Consider the following 6,832-nt stretch of genomic DNA (forward strand, 5'->3'; position numbering starts at 1 on the left):
AAACCACGCAGAAAATAAGGATGAGCTAATAGCTCAGCAAAACATCACTCACCAATCGAAATAGTCAAAAATTCACATCAGAAAATACATCAGAAGATAGCCGTACGGAAATCGTAGAACAGACAGAACAGATACATGATCAACAGAAAATCAAACAACTGATACAGAAAACTGAAGTCATTTCAAATCGGATATCATAAGGCTTTCAATTCACAGAGCAGACAGAATCATACAGAAAATCAGAAATCATATATCGGATAATTCATAAAACAGACCAGATAAGTCACATAACAGATTATCAGATATCAAACATCAGATTCCCTGACCCTGACAGAATCTCAATGGATTCTGGCTCCTTATGCCTCCCTTCCACGACACAGACAGAATCTCGATGGATTATGGCCCCTTATGTCTCTCATTGTGCTTATAGCACAAGAACATATCAGATATACATAATTTATGGAACAGAACTTATTTTCATATTTCAGATTTTCCCGGACACAGACAGAATCTCAAAGGATTTTGGCCCCTTATAACTCCCTTCTGATAGCATGCACACATCAAAACATTTAAATCAGAAAATCGGATTTCGTCAGAACATTTCGTCAACGGCATAACGGCAGTATGCGGAATTTACACAGAAATCACAGATTCAGAAATTTACCAAATTATCACAGAATATCCACAACAACATTATAAGACTTTCATTGTACTGACATAACATTTTTCAATATCCTAATAACTTGCAATTCAATTAAAACGCCACAGAATTTAAAATATCGGAAAAAAATCTTCTAGAAAATACTCAAAACGTACACAATTATCATCTCAGAAATATACCAAAAGTTACACGGTAAAACATTTATCAATGTGAAATAAAATCAATTATTCGCTAACGGAAACAAAATTCGAGACAGAAAAGTCGTCAAAATTCTCGTTTCTGAAAATTGAGAAAGGCGGAATGTGCCTTACCTCGAGTCGATCAACTTTTCCAACTATAGCGACGGACGAGAACAGACCGAAGTCGCCCAAAACGTGAATCTTCTTCTTCTCCCTTCGTTTTTCTCTCCTCGGCTTTCTCTCTCTTCAAAAATGACACTATTCAGATATTTATTAAGCAGGATCGTCCAGGACGATGTCCCGATCGTCCCGGGACGATCTTCTCTGGACCCAAAACGTCCAGACGAAAATAAATTCCAATTTTCTTCGTCCCTGGACGTAACTCTCTGTTTGGTTCGTCCCGACGGTTCGTCCCGACCCTTACAGGTTCGTCCAGACAAACCATACAGATTTTTTCACAATTTCTTCAGTTCGTCCCGTACTAAGGCCAGTTCGTCCGGACTAACAGCACTCAAAAAAATCAGCTTTGGAGGGGTTTTACAGCTACCCTCTTATCATGAAATGATGATATTTCTATTAGCCATTAATTAAAATTCAAATTCTAATTGAATAGCATATCAATCCAATATGTATTGAATTCCTCAATCTTTTTATAGAATATATAAATTTAAAATCCACTAAGAAATATGAAAATTTTATGATGACATGAGTCATAAATTATTGGATTGCATCGTTCGAGGTGGCATAAATATTTGTAGGCAAATACTTGAGCATTATAATTAATGGAAGACATACTAGTTATACGAACATTCGTCTTTTAAAATATTAGTAGAGAGTGGATCGTGTTATCTTAAAGGATATAAGATGATTTACTCTATGAATTTAAATTATTAAAATATGTTGAACTTCAATATACTAAAGATTTATCGACATGGGCGCAAGCCTTAGGCCTATGATAATTTCATCTTAGTTGAATGATCAAAGAATATTCTCTATTAAAAAAATTCATTCATTTTTCATTGGAGTTGATAGATAAAGGTTTTCTGAGGTTTCCTATTCCATTAAGAAAAAAAGTTCAAGTGGTTACCCAATACCCATCATGTAAGAAGATAATATAATCACGCATGAAAAGATACCAACATGAAAAATAAATCAAACAAAGCATGCTTATCATGCATTTAACATATGACGGGACAACACTGAATGATGTGAATATGTAGTTCTATAATCTATGGAGGATGCTAACTTATCCAATGATAAGAACTAAGGCAATGTAAGATCAATGTTAGTCCAAATTTAGATCTAATAAGGAATAAATGCACCATTAAAGTATGGCCCATTATAAGTATAATGTAGACACCATAATGAGACTTATAGCTTAAAAATTCTATAAATAACTAAGGAATATCATGATATGGTCTTATAATTATGCTCATAGATAATAACCATCTAGACCTACTTAATTACATAAAATCATAAAATATGATTTGTATGCAAATTTACAGATATAGTTGATATTGATATAGAAGAAAGAATCTTATACTCTTTCCAAAAAATCAAAGAATTGCCCTATCATGAGCAAACATAATATGTCATATGCAAATTTTGATTTAATCATCCAGTCCCAAGCAAATTACATTAATAAATTATTTATGTTTACTCATTATGTTATGCATTTGTATGTATCAATTTGAGGCTTCCACTAGCTTTAAGGAGTATGTATTTGATTGATATGACAAGCAATCTAACATTAACTTCAGTACATTTGTGGTCTACTAATGGGGTTAAGATTGATTATTTTAACATGGGTGGCTTTGAGAAAAATCATGCATTTAATTTTAAGAAAAATACTTATGATTGCTTTTAAATTGCTAAATTTCTAGGATAAAATATTTAACATCTTAGGAATCTAACAAATACTCATTCGAGCCAATATAAGAAAAAGCACGTTGTTATCGTACTTAGTCATGCAAACAATTGGCTAGATGATATAAAAATGAATGAATAACATTCTTAAAGTGCAATTAGGTTATATAATACACCCCAAGAGAGATAAAAGATATGTGGTTGGGCTTTATCATAACTACAACACAATCCTATAGACTATACATGGAGAAATGGCATTTGAGATCTTGAAAAACTTTATATGGTTAACCAAGTAACCCTACAATATCGTGGATTGTGGCGAGACATACTTCCAAGATCTAATTAGAAGGAAAATTTTTATCTCTAAATTATAATAAACTATAGAGCCACTACATAACTAAAAATGAATATAGAAATACCTTCATCAAATTTCATTTTATTCATCCCAAAAGGCATATAATCAAAATGATCATTTATAAAAAAATTCGTGATGGAAAATACTATACATAAACAAAAAGTCATGATTGTTAAAAAATCTAACAAAGCATACATATATCAACTCATAGATCAAAACCTGCAATCTCTCTTGACCAACAAGTTCCTTCCCTTTACCTTGACATGAAACATATGCAAAATAGCACATATGTGCAAACCATGTCTCAATAGGCTACACTAAAATCATCTAAATTCTTAATAATGCCCAAACATCAATACATGAACAAAAATAATAAAGTAGACTATGCTTAAAAAAATTTAAGTAGATTACTCTGAACATTACACTTATCCTCATTATCTCACAGGAGATAGATATATACCTTTAGATTTAGTGTTAGCTAAAAATAATTGAAATACATATATTTCGATCATACAAATAGAAACATTAAATATATCAAACTGGACCACATACTACAAAAATTTAAACACGCAACACCGACTACTCATAATAGATCAAATTCAATGCCCTCAGGCCTTTATCTCCCAACATATATAGACATCTGAATTCTGGGCCTAATATAAAAGTCATAATCAGACCTTCTTGGCTCCCTATATTAAGGCATCAAATAACATACACTTACAACTTCTAGTGCCTATCACCATAAAAATTTAAAATTTTAGAGCCTTATGACTCTCATAAAGACATCATATTCAAAATTTTAAGCCCTTATAACTCCTAATACACACAGTACACCAAAACTCATACTAAATCATTAGAACTTCTCTGATTTATACATTTCAAACATAAACAAAAATAATAATCACATTTTCCAAATATAGTAAATAATATCAAATTTAACATAGAATTTCATAAAATGCCTACTATCAGCAAAACAGATAGAATTTTGGAGTTAACTTGCACAATTTTTTACATTATCAAATCACAAATAAATTACCACATTTTAAAGCTTTTATTATACTACGATACGATTTATCAATGTCAGAATATTTTTTAGAATGTTTAAATAAGAAATTAGCATAGAATCAAAATTACATGGTGAAATTTCACAAATAATATACCAAAATGTCTATAATGTTATAATATATAACATATCAAAAGTTACTCAATGAAAGTTTACCAAATATCAGAATATACCTACTATTGTGTTCAAATTTAAGAAGTAAATTAAAATAAAAAAATGCAAAAAAAACTCTAGATTATTAAAAACTTAGATAGGGTAAATGTAATATACTTCGACCCGAACAATTTCTCGAGCTGGCCCAACAGACAAAAATAGTCCGAAGCTGTGTGAATCAAACTTTCTTTTTCTAGAAATTTCTCTCCCGCGCGTGCGCCGCAAACCAGTAAGGGGTCGAGAATTTATGAAGTGGGCTTTTTTATTCTTCTTTATTAGCTTCATTTATGGGCAAATAGAGAATGGCCATAAAATTGCCTTTGCGGCAAAAGTGATTAGAAATATTTCACCTCTTATGATAGCATCAACCATATGGTAAAGAGATTTTTTAGGAACCTTGCTTTTGTAAGCAAGTTTGAAGAACCAGGAATAAGGGTTGTCAATGACTAGCAAGTTGACAATTAAAGGCCGTATTAAAAGCTATGCCAGATCTCCCTTTCAAAACTCTAATTGGAATTTTTTTATTTCTAATCTTTAGCCAAGAAATATTTAACCTTGGGTTTTTCAAAAAGAGGGGTATTTATAAGAGGGAATGAGTTGGAAGCCTTAACTTTTGTGGATGTTGGCCTTACAAATGATAGGACATGCAATAATTGCATTCACCACTATATTGCTCCATTTAGAAAAATTGAAGACACACATCCCTAATCTTTCACATGAAGATAAATACTCATGATGATAAAATTATGGGTGCAGGGCAGTTCCAAAGAAAGAACACTCAAGTTAAGCGTGTAATACTAAAAAGTAAATTTTGGGGAGATCTTGTCTAACCTCCTAAAGATGTTTGAGGAGTTATTAGCCAATGGTGAATAGGATAGGAGACGTCATGAAGATTGTAAAGATCCATTTTGCTCAAAGGTTGAGAAAAAAAAAGGCTTCAATTCGAAGGATGAGGAGAAAGTTGTTAGCCTAGCTAAGGCTCGAGGAAAAAGTCGTTGACCTAAGGCTAAGGATGAGAATACGGTGACTAAGGCCAAGAAGATGGTGGTGAGTAGGGAGCCAATGGTCTAACAATCTAAGGTTATATGATTATTATAGAGAGCTTGTGGTCATCAAGATCTAGTTTGGATTAAGATCAACAAATAAAAAATGACATCCCAATTCTTGGAATTGGTTGTATGTATGTAGTTGTCATTTTTAAAGAATTGTCCACATGAAAGATTTAGAATTGCAAGAGCAAAATACATTCAAGAACTTTTGTAACATCTCTATTAATTTACGGAGCTATGGAAGATGATGTGGAAGAGGATTTCTAGAATTATTAACTTTCCATCAAGTTCAAAGAAACAACCAAACGAACGATGAGAATGAATGATATAAGCTTATTATAGTTAACAATAAACATGAGAAGAAGTGAGAAATATTAAAATGCATCAAGAAAATAATTGAATGATTAAATTGCTAATAAACTATAGGTAAAATCATATTGTTGTTTTCATTATAATTGTAAGAGTGGTTGTTCTTACTAAAAAAAAAATGCTTGTATTTGCCAAGGGCCGATGTTATTCTTCCATTCACAAGAAAATGTTATCCCTTAATTCTCATAAAAATTTATTTTTTACATGATTGTTTTTCTTCAGGCTGAATTCATCATCATCATAATAACCCTTGATCGGGCTCTCATATTGAAAAGAAAATAGTTATTTTGTAAGCCTCATAATTTTTGATTTCACTGCTGCATATCAAGCTTATGAATCCATCTTGAAGTAAATTAGCGCACTTTTTTTTTTCCTTTTTTAAGGGTATTAGATCGAATCGTATTTAGTTCAAGTTTTAGTTTAACCCTTATTTGGCATGATTTCCAAGCATGCACATCCGAAAATGACTTAGGATGAGTTTAAGTCAACTTGGAATGCTATGAGGCATCCATACATCTGCGATCAAATAGCGGAGGAAAGGGCATTCGATTGCTACGTTTGAGGACCTCCATTTGGTTGTTGCCGAACGGCTGGAGATGGTCTAAGGAGAAATATGAATTCAACAAAGCAAACTTGAGCCACAATGAAAGAATCAGGAGAAAAAATTATTTAAATGTTAACAAAGGTTATTGCCCGAGCAAACTTTGAGTGAAGGTAGCCCTCCCTCTCCATCTTCTTGAGATCAATTATTTTATAATTTCATATTATGTAAATTTAATCCTAAATTACCTTATAACTTCATATGACATAAAAATCTATCAACCTAAAATTTAGGCCAAATCTTTTCGCCCCTCCATTTATAGTCCTAATTCTATCATTTATAAATAAATAAAGGATCGCTATCATTTATAAAAATTTCACTGCCTAACAAAAATGAATGAAAAAATAAAAATAGAGGCTATAGGACATCCTTTTAGAGATAATGATAGATGAACCAATCAAATAGTTTTTAAGTGCAAAAAGTATATATCACTCCTTATTTTTATGGATCCGCCAAATCAAAGCAAAACGCAAATATATATATATATGCTTAAATTTTCTTTCGATTATACTTTTGCTTTCCTCAAAATCATTTTT

Source organism: Dendrobium catenatum, unplaced genomic scaffold, assembly GCF_001605985.2.
Source record: "Dendrobium catenatum unplaced genomic scaffold, ASM160598v2 fragScaff_scaffold_601, whole genome shotgun sequence".
Taxonomy (NCBI): Eukaryota; Viridiplantae; Streptophyta; class Magnoliopsida; order Asparagales; family Orchidaceae; genus Dendrobium; species Dendrobium catenatum.